The sequence below is a fragment of the Lactuca virosa genome, chromosome 5, assembly GCF_052849685.1.
Source record: "Lactuca virosa cultivar CGN04683 chromosome 5, Lactuca_virosa_CGN04683_v6, whole genome shotgun sequence".
NCBI classification, from domain to species: domain Eukaryota; kingdom Viridiplantae; phylum Streptophyta; class Magnoliopsida; order Asterales; family Asteraceae; genus Lactuca; species Lactuca virosa.
This window is the reverse complement of record NC_136430.1, coordinates 378688754-378705475: the sequence shown is the minus strand read 5'-3', so window position 1 is coordinate 378705475 and position 16722 is coordinate 378688754.

Sequence of the window (16722 nt, the reverse complement as noted above, 5' to 3'; positions counted from 1 at the left end):
TACTAATCTATAAACCCTCAAACTTCTTCCTAAAAGCTTGAAAGTTAGCAGAAACAGTTCTGACTTCTATTGAATTGAAATGTTGTTCAAAATAGAAATTTCGGGTTGTCACATCATCCCCCCGTTAGAAGGAATTTCGTCCCGAAATTAGAGTTTAAGCAAATAAGTAGTTACAAATAACTAAGTAAAAAGACGAGGATATTTCAGTTTCATCTGATCCTCTCGTTCCCAAGTGAATTCAGGTCCTCGCTTGGCGTTCCAACAAACCTTCACTATCGGGATACGACTTTGTTTCATTGTTTGACCTCTCGGTCCATGATCCCTACTGGTTCTTCCACGAAGTTGAGGCTCTCGTTGATCTCGATCTCGTCGAGTGGGATTACAAGAGTCTCGTCGGACAGACACTTTTTCAAGTTCGAGACGTGGAAAGTAGAATGTACGTTACTGAGTTCGCGCGGTAGATTGAGTTTGTAAGCTACAGGGCCGATTCTGGCAAGAATCTCGAAAGGCCCTATGTATCTCGGATTGAGCTTCCCACGCTTTCCGAAGCGTATCAAGCCCTTCCAGGGTGAGACTTTCAAAAGAACGCGGTCACCCACCTGGAATTCCAAAGGTTTCCTTCGCTTGTCTGTGTAGCTTTTCTGTCGGTCTCTAGAGGCTTTCAATCGTTCACGAATCTGAACGATCTTCTCTGTCGTTTCCCGAATGATTTCCGGACCCGTGAGAGTGCTTTCGGGAACTCGTCCTTTAGCTAACTGTGTATCACCCACCTCAACCCAGCACAGAGGGGATCTGCACTTTCGGCCATAGAGGGCCTCGAATGGAGCTGCCTTTATGCTCGTGTGATAACTATTGTTGTAGGAAAATTCGACAAGGGGTAAATGAGTATCCCAAGCTTTCCCAAAGTCGATCACACAGGCTCGCAACATATCTTCCAGGGTTTGGATTGTTCTCTCACTTTGTCCGTCGATCTGTGGATGGTAGGCTGTACTCATGTCCAGCCTAGTTCCTAGGGAACTTTGTAGCGACTGCCAGAACCTAGAAGTGAATCTACTATCTCTGTCTGAGATAATGGATATGGGAACACCGTGCAGTCGTACAATCTCCCTAATGTAGGTTCTCATAAGTTTCTCCATCTTGTCGGTTTCTTTGATGGGTAGGAAGTGTGCGGACTTGGTCAGTCTGTCGATGATGACCCATATGGTATCAAGTCCACCCGTTGTCTTGGGCAATTTGGTTATGAAGTCCATAGTGATCCGCTCCCACTTCCATTCCGGTATCTCTGGTTGTTGTAGAAGACCGGAGGGTTTCTGGTATTCGACCTTGACCTTGGCGCAAGTAAGGCATTTACTTATGAAGGTAGCAATCTCTGCTTTCATGTTTGGCCACCAGTATAGCTTTTTAAGATCCAGATACATCTTATCTGAACCCGGGTGGACGGAATAACGGGTGTTGTGTGCCTCGGTCATGACCAAGTCTCTGAAGCCACCGTGTTTCGGTGTCTAGATCCGATCCATGAGGTATAAGGCTCCGCCACCCTTTACTTCTAAGTTCTTATCCATCCCTCTTAGGGTTTCACTCGCCACATTTTCAGGTTTCAAAGCGTCGAGCTGAGCCTCCTTAATTTGCGTGGACAAGTGTGAATGGATAGTTAGAGTCAAAGATTTGACTCTACGACCAGAATATTCTTTTCGACTTAGGGCGTCAGCTACTACGTTGGCTTTACCCAGATGATAACGAATTTCGCATTCGTAATCACTGAGTAGCTCGACCCACCGTCGTTGTCTCATGTTGAGCTCTTTCTGGTCGAATACATGTTGTAGACTTCTGTAGTCTGTAAAGATAGTGCTTTTTCTACCATACAGGTAGTGTCTCCAGATCTTCAGAGCAAATACGACTGCTCCTAGCTCAAGATCGTGTGTGGTGTAGTTAACCTCGTGTGTCTTCAGCTGTATCGAGGCATAGGCGATGACCTTACCTCGTTGCATCAGAACACAGCCGAGCCCCTGATTTGAAGCATCATAATAGACAACGAAGTCTTCTATCCCTTCGAGGAGGGATAGTATTGGTGCGGTGCACAAGGCTCGTTTGAGCGTTTGGAATGCTCTCTCCTGTTTCTCTTCCCAGTCAAAGGCCACGCCTTTCTGGGTCAGTGTTGTAAGAGGTTTCGCACTGCGGGAGAAGTTCTGAATGAACCTGCGATAGTAGCCAGCGAGACCTAGAAATTGACGAATTTCCGTAGGTGTCTTCGGTGCTGACCAGTTCTCAATGGCCTTGATTTTGGAAGGGTCCACATGTATTCCCTCTTCACTAACTACGTGGCCCAAGAATTCGACTCTTCGAATCCAAAATTCGCACTTAGAGAACTTCGCATAGAGCTTCTCCGATCGTAACGTTTCTAAGAATCTTCGGAGGTGTTGACTATGTTCCTCCTTACTTCGAGAGTAGATGAGTATGTCATCGATGAAGACGATGACGAACTGATCCAAGTAAGGACGACACACCCTATTCATTAAATCCATGAATACTGCGGGCGCGTTAGTTAATCCGAACGGCATCACTACAAACTCATAGTGTCCATAACGAGTTCGGAAGGCTGTCTTGGGAACATCCTCCTCTAACACTCGCAGTTGGTGATATCCGGAACGTATATCTATCTTCGATAAGTAGTTGGCTCCTTGAAGTTGATCGAATAAATCGTCAATGCGGGGTAAGGGATAACGATTTTTAATGGTAAGCTCGTTGAGTTCTCTGTAGTCGATGCACATACGAAACGATCCGTCTTTCTTCTTGACGAACAGGACCTATGCTCCCCATGGTGAGAAGCTTGGTCTAATGAATCCCTTCTTGAGAAGTTCGTTAAGCCGACTGGAAAGTTCCTGCATCTCCGTTGGTGCCAGACGATATGGAGATTTGGCTACTGGAGTAGCCCCTGGCACTAAGTCGATTCTGAACTCGACTTGGCGTTGTGGTGGTAATCCCGGAAGTTCTTCTGGAAAGATGTCGAGAAAGTCGCGTACTTCTGGGATGTTCTGAATATCTTCACTTCTTGACTCGTATCAACGATGTGAGCGAGAAATGCATGACATTCCTTTCGTAAGCATTTCTGAGCCTGGATGCACGAAATGATGCGAAAACTCGAACTACGTTTGTCGCCGTAGATAATTAGAGTTTCGCTGTTAGGAAGGTTAAGACGAACTGCTTTTTCAAAGAACAAGATGTCGGCGCGATGAAGACTCAACCAATCCATACCGATAATGACGTCGAAACTTTTAATTGGGACCGGCATGAGGTCTATCTCGAAAGTATGGCCATCTAAAATTAGAGTACAACCTACGTATGTGCAGTTAGTACTTTTCGTTTTCCCGTTTGCCATTTCTACAGTGAATGATTTATCTAATGCACGGGGTATTTGTTTAAGTAGGTGTGCAAATTTCTGGTTTACGAAACTTTTCTCCGCTCCACTGTCGAAAAGTATGCAAGCATATGAGTTATCGAGGAGAAACGTACCAGTAACTATTGTAGGATCAGCTACGGCTTCCTCGTGGCCTATGGCCAGAACTCTTCCTACTCCGCCAGCTATCCCCGCCTTAGGGCAGTTCCTCTTGTAGTGGCCTACCTCGCCACAACCGTAGCAAGCTTGGCCCACACCGGCGTTAGGAACTTGGGCGGTCGGCCTGGCTGGAGTCTTGCAGAAACGGGCAGTGTGCCCTTTCTGTTGCAGTTATTGCACTGCATTTCCCGACAAGGTCCGTTGTGATGGAAGGTGCATTTGTTGCACCTCGAAAGATTACCGGCATAAGACTTCGTTGGGTAGGGGTTGGCAGGGACAACAGGGGTTACCGTGGCAGCATTGATTGCCACTAGTTGTTGTCTCTTTGAGGATTCTTGCGAAGACCCGCTTTTCCTCTTGTTCCACCCCTTTTTCTTGTTGTTGTTGTTGTTTCCCTTTTGTTGCTCAGGTGTAGGAATTGTTGGGTTTTGGTGGTTTCCGTGATCTATAAGAGATTGTGCCAGCTCTTTGGCGCTGTCAAAAGTAACAGGCCTGGATGCTAACACACTTGACTGGATCTGGGGAGACAGTCCCCAAATATATCTCTCTATTTTCTCGCTCTCAAGAGCAACCATATCAGGGCATAGAATTGTCAGATCACAGAATCTATTAGTATAGGTTGATATGTCGGAACCAACCATTTCTAGACCCCAGAGTTCCTGCTCGAGTTTTTGAATTTCCCCTCGAGGGCAGTACTCTCTCATCAGCATGGCCTTCAAGTTTTCCCAGCTGATCGAATTTGCTACTATTAGAGTCCGAGACTTAACGTGGCCATTCCACCAAGTTAAAGCCCTGTAAGAAAAGGTACAAGTAGCAAACTTGACCTTATTGCCCTCCGGGCAGGCGCAGATTTTAAAGACCGCTTCTGTCTTTTCAATCCACTGCCTTAAGATCATAACCCCACCAGTTCCATTGAAGTTTCGGGGTTTGGCATTCGTAAAATCCTTGTAGGTGCACTCACGGGGATGCCCACGGCTCTCGCCATGGTTGGAAGGAGGTGCACCTGTTCCCGATCCACTAGGGACAGGAGTATTGATGTGTGACACGGCAGCCGCTACGGCCGCCGTGAAAGCTGCTTGGAACATAGCAGCGTCAAACTGAGCAGGTGGTGGAGGAGGTGGTGGTATTGGTGTTTCATTATTATTGTTACGCCTTGTACTTCTGCGAGGCGGCATTTTTCAACTATAAGTTGAAAAGATAAAGGCAATGATAAGAATTCAATAGTATAGAAAATGAACGCGTCTCATGAACTAAATCGCCATAGTTCAACAACAAATGATAGCAATTGGATAATAATTCCCATGAGATTAGGTAGCTGTCAATATTACTGGAATTACAGATGTAACAAGTTCGGGAAAAATGGCCTGGTAGGAGGCCTTACATCAACCAAGATGGAAAATTTTGACAGGACTACGTCTTAATCCAAACCTAACAGGTCTGAGATTTACAAAGATAAGAAATTAGACTAGAGTTTTACATAACTAGGTTATATCCAAAAGAGAAGTCGATGAGATTCTATCGGCGACGAGAACTACTAGCATGAGTTCTTGTTTCCGACAGAAGGCGTTCGATGTCCCTCACACGCCTGTCAGATCTTACTTGTTGAGCTCGAAGTTCTCTGACTTCGGCTTGGGTTCCAGTAAGTTCTCTCTGCAGAGTTGCATTGTGGACCAGAGTTCTTTCATGAGCAGACTCTAGTTGGCGAATGCGGACTGTGTTAACGCCAGAGTTGGCGTCAATCTCCACGACTCGGTCGATAGCAGCTCGACCCTGTTCGGTATTCCGGGAAATCCTATGAACCATGATGGGTAGGACCCTGTCAGCTGAACCTCCCTCAGTGAGGTTGTAGAAGCTTCTGTCTCCATTGTAGGGGATGGGTTGACCCTGTTCCTGGCTCCATCTATTCAAGTTTGTGGCCTACAGGGGTGTGGGTCCTTGAAATGTTAGACGAGGGTTCAGGTTTGGGTTTTGAGCAGCTTGGGGTAGGTTGTTGACTTCAGGCTCCGAGTCAGAACTATCAGAAAAGCCTTCAGCAGGTGATCATCCAAAGGGATTGGGTGATCATCTTCTGGTTCTTCCTCTAGCCATCCAGCATTGCCTTGGTTTGGGAAGTACGGGTCGCCGTGGGGATGGAATCCAGCCATGATATCTACGCGAGAAAAGGGATATAAGAAATAACTAAATAGTCGTACTAACTAAGATAATTATAAGATGATCTTTATCAGTTACTCCAATATTTGTTTAGTGCATACTAGTTATATGTATTTAGGACAGGATAGACCTTCGAATAAGTGACCCTAACTTTAAGCCCATAACCAAACGAGGACAGGAAGTAAAGCAAAGATTCACAGATTCTAAGTCTATGACGTCCTAGTACATATAACCTTAGTGTATCCACTAAGCAACTATTGACCTATTGATAAGGATCTATTTATTTCTCAGATAAGTAATTACAGTAACACCAAATACCCCTATGGTATTTTATTGTGGTAATGTTCGTAAGTTTTTAGACTTGTTGCCACATCACAACCATTCTTGGGCATATGCTAATCACTCCTCGGACCAGCATAGTTGATCAGGCTATGCCACTCCCAGGACTGACCATACATCCCCGAGCTTACTTGTGATATTCAACAATCGTAATACTTTTGTTCTTGTCATTGAGACACTGATTTTAGTATGAATGCAGGCACGTATACTTAATTAAATATTTTATCATTTAAAAGTATAAACTCTTGGTCAGAGTGTTTTAATCCCAATGTATTTATAGTTAGTATATCTTTTATGGGTTGATATACTCAATTCACTATAAACAAAGCTCTAATACCAATCTGTTACACCCTAAAACCAAGAACGACGGAAATGTTCAGGGGTGGAGGACGTCATGTAAAGTATCATAACAGTGCAAAGTAGTAAACAAGCAACAACATCATCCATTGCATTAAAATTAAAGTTTTAATACATGAGTGTTCTTTCATTGTAATAAGACACCAAAATATGTAATCAAAATAAAAGACGAGTCTTGTCTGTGCTCCGTCTTCTCAAAACCTGGTCATCGTACCTGTCTACTGGTGACCTGAGAATACAAGTTATTTTGAAAGTGTAGATCAGCATAAAGCTGGTGAATTCATAAGTATTTTAGTGTCATTGATTTGGAAAGCTGTTATGAAAGACATGCAATTGTTGATGAAACATTTGATATAAGTGTGAAAACCCTAGAAAATCCCATATTTCCTACTAGTATAAAAGGTAGTCTTCTACCAAGACCCGAATGCTTTGAAGTTTGCATTTCTGTGTAAATGAAAGTTTTTCCCATATGACTATTATTATAAATATATAGTCTACCTCATCGTTTATGTGAATGTTTCACAAAATAAAAGTAAAAGGGAAATTATATAATCATTTAAGTATTATCCTTTGGTACTAGGATAAACACGACATGGAAGATGCCGAATAGTATTAACCGTAGACATCCGTCGATGTGCATTTTCCCTCTGTAGCTAACAGCTGGGTGTAGAATGGTTAGTCCCGTACATATATAATAGTATCTACACATATAATATGTAAATGTACCTCATCATATAGTAACTATGTAACAGTATCCATGTAGAAGTATCTATGTACAAGTATCCATGTAATAGTATCTCTTCATATTGATGTATTAGTATCTCTTCATATTGATGTATTAGTATAGACTCATGAATGAACTGACTCTGGTGTAATTCCTTGTAGTAGGAATAATGTTTTGTATCCCCTAAACTATACCTATAATAGTTTACTGGAATGTAAGTTGAGTGTCCAAGTAGGTTTATACACCCTTGCTACCCAAGAGTGTTGGAACTGAATGAAGGATGAAAGCTCTCATATCAATACATATATACTTGAAACATAAGTGTATAGATATGGTTTAAACAATAAGTTGGAAGAGGTTTTGTAAAACATTTAAGAGTTTTGAACAATAATAATGATGACTTGATGTCATTTTATAAAACCTTTCAAAAGTAATTCATTTGATAACAAAGTATAACAGGACTGAAAACCATTGTGTTTATCACATTTTGAAGTATGTGAAATCAGTTGGTTGAAAACACAGTTATAAATCACATGTGATTAATTCTATAACATGCTGTTTTCTACTTGTATCCCCCCCCCCATTAAAGCATTTAAAAATCATTTAAAAGATTGATTAAGGGGTATGAACTCACCTGTAGTGGGTGGTTTGGATGATCGGATGATGTAGGATGCTAAGTGTCAAGTGAAGACTTGTACACACACAATGATCCTAGTTAACATATAATAACACATATATGTATCCAATTAGTCTTTAAACAACTAATTAACAAGGTTAAGACCTCTTAGGACATGTAAAACACCTTATTTAGGTGTTATAAGTCATAAGGATTGCATCTAAGTGTTGGAGGACCTTGCTATTGAGTTTGGGGTTCAAGGGTAAACTCCCTTGGAGTTTACGGTTTTGTGACCATAACTCCTTGAGTTTACGGTCGTAAACCCATGAGTTTACGGCCGTAAACTCATGTTTCTTTGACCATTTGTTCTTTTGAAGCTCTACAAGCCATTTGAAGCATTTCCACTTGAAGTATAAGCCTATGGAAGTGATTAGGGCACCATTTCACTCCTAATTGGAGTTTACGGTCCTTGGACCATTTCCCTTTGGGTTTACGGCCGTAAACCCATATGTTTTTGGTCTTTTGATTGTTTTGAGTCCCAAGTACAATGAGGTAAGGATCTATGCAAGTTTCCAAGGCTTAGAAGGGGCTAGGGCACACTTTGGTCACAAGTTGAATATCTAGAAGGAAAACTCGGATGCTACTTGAGAGGATTTGAGTTTTGTTCTTGAAAAGTGAAAAAGTGAAATAAATGGCTAAGTGCCATATATATACTCTTGGGGTTTATGGCCGTAAACACAAAGTTTAGGCCGTAAACTCCAAACTTTTGAAGTTTTGGGACTTTATTGTTGTACAATAAACCCTAATGCATCCTCTCTCCTATTGTCTCCTGAAGTACTAATCTATAAACCCTAAAACTTCTTCCTAAAAGCTTGAAAGTTAGCAGAAACAGTTCTGACTTCTATTGAATTGAAATGTTGTACAGAATAGAAATTCGAGTTGTCACATTGATCCTTTGGATGATCTCTTGTCCACTTATCCATTGGCGGATATGCTGGATCAAATTCCAAAGGTGCATCTTCGTATATATCATCGTTTTCTGAGCCTACAATCGAACAAACATCATCAAAATCATTATTATTCTCAATGTTTTCTAAATGCTCCCCCTCAACATTATGCTCCCCCTCAACATCATCATTCAATCTTTCTTTCTCCCCCTCGAAAGAATGCTCTTCGTCATCTAATGTATTCGAATCCCAGTGCTCCCCCTCTACTGGATTGTTTTGCATACTTTCGCCTTTCTCTGGAGAATTTGATGTTGAATCATTAGTAAGCTTTGTTAGTTCAGAGAGATGATTATCATATGCATTTATTTCAGCATCAACAGCATGATCTGAAATTCCAAAAATTAAATCATAATCAATATCTAATGTTTGTGAGGATTCAGATTCATCTTGTGTGTTTTGCAGAATAGGATGATTTTCAAACTGCGATGTAGTTTGTTTAACGTAGTAATCATCAAATGTAAGATTAATAGTTTCTTCAACTTTTCGTGTTCTTTTATTCAACACACGATATGCAACTGAATTATGCGAATATCCAAGGAAAATCCCTTCATCTGCTTTTGCTTGAAATTTTGTAAGATTATCCTTGAGATTCATAATAAAGCACCTGCATCCGAAAACATGGAAAAATTTGACGTTAGGTTTTCGATTGTTAAGAATTTCATATGGAGTAATGTTAAAACGACGATGAATGAAAGATCTGTTTTGAGTAAAACATGCAGTAGATACAGCTTCAGCCCAAACGTATTGTGGAAGATTCGCATATGCCAACATAGTCCTTCCTGCTTCGCATAGAGACCTATTTCTTCGTTCAACAACACCATTTTGTTGTGGTGTGCATGGAGATGAAAAATTATGCGAAATCCCTTTGTCCACCAAAAATGAATCAAGAACATTGTTCTTAAATTAAGTTCCATGATCACTCTTAATTTTTCGAACAATCTTCTTCAATGTTGTTTCCATCTTTTTGATAAAGTCAATCATGATTTGTGCAACTTCGGATTTAAGCCTGAGAAAATAAACCCACGTAAATCTGGAAAAATCATCAACAATAACTAAAATGTACTGTCGAAGGACCACACAAATCAATATGTAAGAGCTCCAGAGGCGCGACAATTTTCGAATCAATCGTAATTGGATGACCTTGTTTATGTTGCTTGCCAACTTCACAAGCTGCACATAAAGAATCATTGTCAAATTTAAGTACAGGTAAACCTCTTACCAGATCTTGTACCACAAGTTTATTGATGTTTCAAAAATTGAGATGAGAAAGTCTTCGATTCCATAACCAACTTAAGTCTGCTGTTGCTTTCGAAAGAAGACATATAGCAGGTTTCCCTACTATCGCATTGATATCCAAAGTGAACATGTCACATTTCCTTTTGGATTTCAGTAATACTTCTTTTGTGTTGACATTCGAAATTACACTTCCTTCTTCGTTAAAAAGAACTTGATTGCCAGTGCCCACAACAAGTTGAGAAACATTGATCAAGTTATGTTGAAGACCTTCAACATATGCAACACGATTTACTGTGAATTGTCCATTCGTGATCTTCCCATATCCTTTGACTTGACATTTTTTATTGTTCCCAAACTTCACAACTCCAGCATTTTTGAGACTTCGAAAATCACGTAAATTCTACTTCTTCCCAGTCATGTGATGAGAGCAACCACTATCAATGTACCACTTGTTATCATATTCCTCGTCACATAGTACCCGCAATCAGTAGAAAAATTTAGGTACACAAGGCTTTTTGGGTCCTTGGAAATTAGATTTCAATTTCGAATGTAATGAAGAACTTTTAACCCAATCACAAACTTTAGTTTTGAGACTATCAATTAAGTTCACTTCATCATTTAAAGGAACCGAAACATAAGATTTTGATGGTTTCGAATGTTCACTAACATTACCCTTCGAATTCTGAGGTTGTGAATGAACATTCTTTGCTTGTTGTACTGGTTTCCAAGATTTGATTGATATGTTCGAATCCTTAGAAGATGAACTTCCATTTGATGAAGTATTCACATACTTTTCATATGCTTCGTGAATTTGCTCCTTTGAAAATGTATTCGACTGATACATCTTTCCTTTGCCTTCAAGACAATGATCAATGTTCTTCCTTGAAGTCATTCCTTTTTCCCGTAAAGTTTTCATTGTTTCTTTCTTCGTATAATTAGAAAAATTTGGCTTTTGAGGAACAAAGTCAACTTTTGGATTTGTTAGAAACGATTGAGCATATGATGTATCAACTGTTGATTTAAAATGTTGACGTTGAAAGAATTGTTGATTTGAATTATATTTATTTGAAAATGTTCTTGATTTATTAGTTTCTGAAACTTTCGAAAACCTTGTTTGTTTATTCACTTCAGACCTTGAATGATCTGTATGAAATGACTGTTGAGGTTTTGTTGAAAAAGAGGAATTTTTAGCTTTGAAAACATTTTTGGTTGATTGTGATTCAGACATCTTTTGAGACTCAACATTTTGCCAAAATATTTTCTTTCTTGCTTGTCTTTTTGAGATGTTGTGTTCCTTCGAAAATTTGTCAATTTGATCTTTAAATTCCTTAGAGTTTAGTTTGACAACCTTTTCATTTTCCTTTACAACTTGTTTTGAAAACTCTTTTTCAATTTTTGATTTTTCAATCCATTGTCTTTGTGGTTTTTGACGTTGGAACACATACGGATTCTTTGTTAAGTTGTTTTCAACTGTGCTTTGATTTGCGAAAAAACCTTCTTCAGTTGTGTTTGAATTATCCTCCTCAACTAACTTCTTTAATTCTGGTTTGATATTCTCAACATTTCCAGTAGTTACGAAAACTTGATTTGGAAAAATGACATCATCTGTACATTTGAAATTTGGATAGACCACTGTATTCGTTTCAAGATAATGTTCACCTTTTTCATTCATTAATTTTTCGAACTTTTGTGTATCACCATACACTTGATCAACTACTATTCGAGGAGTTGCTTCTTCTTTTGTAGTTTCCTTTTCCTTCGAAATTTTCTCTTCTACTTCATCATCACTATCATCAGTTTGACTGTCTTTGAGATCCACGAAGTTCATATCACAAACTTTCGAAGTTGAAGGTATATCAGTTTCATTTTCAACCATCAAATCCTTAACTTTTTCTTTCCCTTTAGATGTTGAAGCAACATTAACAACAGACAACTGAGAACAATCAACATCTTCAAGTTCACTAATTTCACTAATATTGTCAGAATTATCTTCAATATCAACAAAATTAGATTGAGAATCAGAAGTTGAATTCTCAGTCTTTTTCAAAATTTGAATTTGTTCAGATTTAGTCAAAGTATCATTCACTATGTTAACTAATTCATTCGCATCAAGACATTCATCAATTTTGACAATTCCATATTTATATCTATCATCATGAACTCTGTCAAAATCAGCTATTATTAGCTCACAAACATACGAAATATTATCTACCTTGGCTCTTTCGAATGCTAGGAAAGGTAGTAATTTTCTATGTTGCTCTTTACTTATATCACATGAATGATGTAAATAAGTTAATTTGCTATAAAGACGTTTAGCAGAATTACAATAAATGTTTCTTTGTGCTAGCAAAAGTTTAACATCACTCGATAAACTATCCCTATCACACATTATATTTATCATTTGTAATTCCAAACATTCAATTTTGCTTATTTTCATGTCTAATCTCTTTTTGACCTCTAACAACTCCATTGACAACTTGTTGGCCTCATTGCTAGAAGACACAACAATTGAATCAAAATAAGTAACCGTCTCATCAAAAGAAATTAGTTCAGAATCATAAGCATGAGTAGGAATATTAAAGGATTCGAGAATTTTTACGTACCTTTGTTGTCATTGGAGATTTGTCAGCTGGTTTGGATACGAAGCATCGTCCCCTCACTTCGAATTCCTCATCATCTGAGTCCTCCTCCATTTTCGCATACAACGCTCCATGCGTTGGATTCCTCATTTCTTCATCGTCTGACCCGGATGACCAGATTTGATAAGTTCCATCTTTTTGGTTCATCACTTTTTCGAACTTTTGTGTATCACCATACACCTGATCAACCACAATTCGAGGAGTTTCTTCTTCCTTTGAAGATTTCTTTTCCTTCGAAATGTTCTTTTCATCTTCATCATCACTATCATCAGTTTGGCTGTCTTTGAGATCCACGAAGTTCATATCATAAACTTTCGAAGTTGAGGGTATATCAGTTTCATTTTCAACCATCAAATCCTTAACTTTTTCTTTTCCTTTAGATGTTGAAGCAACATTAACAACAAACAACTGAGAACAATCAACATCTTCAAGTTCACTAATTTCACTAATATTGTCAGAATTATCTTCAATATCAGCAAAATTAGATTGAGAATCAGATGTTGAATTCTCAGTCTTTTTCAAAATTTGAAATGTTCAGATTTAGTCAAAGTATTATTCACTATGTTAACTAATTCATTCGCATCAAGACATTCATCAATTTTGACAATTCCATATTTATATCTATCATCAGGAACTTTGTCAAAATCAGCTATTATTTTCTCACAATCATACAAAATATTATCTACCTTGGCTCTTTCGAATGCTAGAAAAGGTAGTAATTTTCTATGTTGCTCTTTACTTATATCACATGAATGATGTAAATCAGTTAATTTGCTATAAAGTCGTTTAGCAGCATTACAATAAATGTTTCTTTGTGCTAGCAAAAGTTTAACATCACTCGATAAAGTATTCCTATCACAGATAATATTTGTTATTTGTAATTCCAAACATTCAATTTTGATTATTTTCAAGTCTAATTTCTTTTTGGCCTCTAACAACTCCATTGACAACTTGTTGGCCTCATTGCTAGCAGACACAACAATTGAATCAAAATAAGTAACCGTCTCATCAAAAGAAATTAGTTCAGAATCATAAGAATGTGTAGGAATATTAAAGGATTCGAGAATTTTACGTACCTTTGTTGTCATTGGAGATTTGTCTGCCGTTTTGGATACGAAGCATCGTCCTTTCACTTCATATTCCTCGTCATCTGAATCCTCCTCCATTTTCGCATACATCGCTCCATGCGTTGGATTCCTCATTTCTTCATCGTCTGATCCGGAAGACCAGATTTGATAAGTTCCATCTTCATCCTCATGCTCACCCTTTGCAACCAATGACAAATTCTTGGCTTTAGTACGAACCACCTCAAGCTTCTCTGCATAGTATGCCTCATCCTTGACTTTATTCTTCCTCTCATCCTTCTTCCGAAGCATACAATCATTTGCAAGATGATTAGCACCGTTGCAATAATGACAATCTATTCCAGCATCACCTTTCAGCTTCTTCTCACCCTTTCCTTCAGCTATCTTCGAATCTTGCTTCTTAACTTTCTTTTTCTCCTCAACAACATTTTTACTCACAGAACTTCCTTTCACCTCAGCAAGCTTAGTCTTCGAATTGAACGGCTTTTTGAAAAATTTCTTAACACGATTATTCGAGTAAAATGCTATTGCTTCATCATCCGAATTCATGATGAATCCTTCTTCTTCCTCAGAATCACCATTTTCAGCTTCTTTCTCAGAAATATTTGATACAAGAGCTAATGGACCTCCCAAATTCAACTTCGATTCCTCAGCAATTTCATTTACCTCAATTTCGTGTGTTTTCAACTGATTGTACAGATCATTAAGAGTTGATGAATCAAAACTTTGATGATTCTTCACCATCATACTCACACTTCTCCATTCTTTTCAAAGCCCCATTACAAAGATGAGATTGAATTCCTTTGAAGTCCTTGTAATTCCATAGCGATTACAACGATAGATTAACTCGTTCAGTCGATCATAGTAGACTTCAATTGTTTCACCTTCCTTTTGTCTGAAATCTTTCAGCTCAACCAAACACTGTTTTACTGAATTGATTTTCGTTTTCTCACTTCCTTGAAACTTATCTTTCAGATTGTTCCAGACCTCCTTTGCAGTTGTACAACTCCTAACGTAATTGTACACAACTGGAGGTAAAGCACCTCGCAGTTCCCTCATACACCTTTTCTCTAGTTTCTTCAGACGATTAGTTTGATTATCAACTTCAGAACTTGTAGAAGAAGATCCGATTGGTTGAACATTCACAGGAACATTGACATTTCCAGTGATACATGTCCATAAGTCTTCATCAAGACCATTCAGATAATCCTGCATCCGATCAGCCCTCTGATCATAATATTCAGGAATTAGCATTGGAATTTTGGTCGATGATCCTAACGGATGAGAGAACGAAGTCATTGAATTGAGATTGAAGCTCGCCATTGTTGTACGGAAGTTGATTTTGAAAATTTTTAAGAAAATTTGGAGATTTGAAAACAAACTAGCTGAATCAGATCGGAATTATAAGAAGAACACTCGATTCAACAATTCAAATGCAGAATCAAATCACAAACTGAAATCTAGACAACTTTTTCACGATCAAAAAGTGCGGAAACTTTTGAACCAAAAATTTGATTCAAAAACTTTTTGAATGGATGAAAAACAGATCACAGATGTGATTCGTGCTCTGATACCAATTGTAGTGGTGTTGATTATGATGGCATGTGCGGAATATGAAAGATCTAGTGATTCATCAAGTAAAATCAAGAACACAAGGAGTAAATAAATCTGTGTAAGCTCATATTAGATCTAGAAAGAATATACAAATGGGTTTGTACAAAGTTTTTCTCTCTAGTCTAACACTCCAAATGGTTCCTTACATAATGGGAGTCACTCACTTCCTATTTATAGGAAAGACTCAACCCATTTACATATACAAGAGGGTAAGCCTAAAACACTACATCCAAGAGTGACTTTGCACCCTAACAAAAATAACTCATGCGAACAACACTTTCCCATTACTTAAGAGTAATATGTTACCACTGCTCAATCCTTACTAATGGTAGCAGTCGGCAACCTGAGCTTTACAACAGCTAGCTTTCCTTGACCAGCCTAACCTAACGCTTATATATTCTAAGACTGGGTGATCATTCCTAATACCTTAACGAATCATAAGATCCTTAGGCACTTTCCTATGAATCCACTACAAGTCCTTGGCGACAGATCGGTTGATGAGGACCAACATCTCAATATCGAACAAGTACCCAATCAATTCAACCACTTACTTGCGCTTAGATCAATTCCTATGAAACCTGCAACTGACCTCGCTTCAAAGGTGTGAACTTGAAAACTATCAATCTTACACCCATGATCGAACCAATTCCTAACTACCTCGAAACCATGAACACCCCTACACATCCTGCATTCAAACCCGACATGCCTACCTTGAAGATTCCTTGAATTCTCGTTGATACCACTAAAGATTAGACCGGCTGCTGGTCTCCCATGCGGATTACTCACGCCTCTTCTAGACACGGCCCACGATATGCAAAATGGCATATGACAACTTTCCAGATAAAATAACTATCTTACTCATACAGGTGCTTCCATTCTTAGATAATCAAGGCATAACATTCCACACACATCAATACAAAATTATTAGAATAATGATTTAAGCATGAAAGAGAAGAATACGATACATACTCGTAGTATCTCAGGGTCCTGCTCCCCCAACCTGTAGAAGCACTTGCAATAGAACCTGAGCCGCCGCAACCACTAAACGTTGGCAATTTGCCCTGATATGACTAGGCTGATGACAACGATGACATAATTCCACTTCCAGGGTGCATTCTTGGCGAAGGTGGCCCTTCCATCCACACCTGCCGCATTTAGACTTGTTGCGCACACACTCATGTGTTCCTTCACCCTTCGCATAAATGTCGTGGCCCCTCGGGTCTCTAGAACTATTCATGGAAACATTAAAATGCTTAGATGTTGCTAGCAGAGTCGAATCATGAGACCACTTCCTCTTCTCCAGTTGCCTCTCCAAACTAAACTCCTGCTCCCAAGTCACCTCGACCATCCCATCAACTGCCTAAACGGCCGAGATCCGATCCTCGAACCTGGCGACCAGTC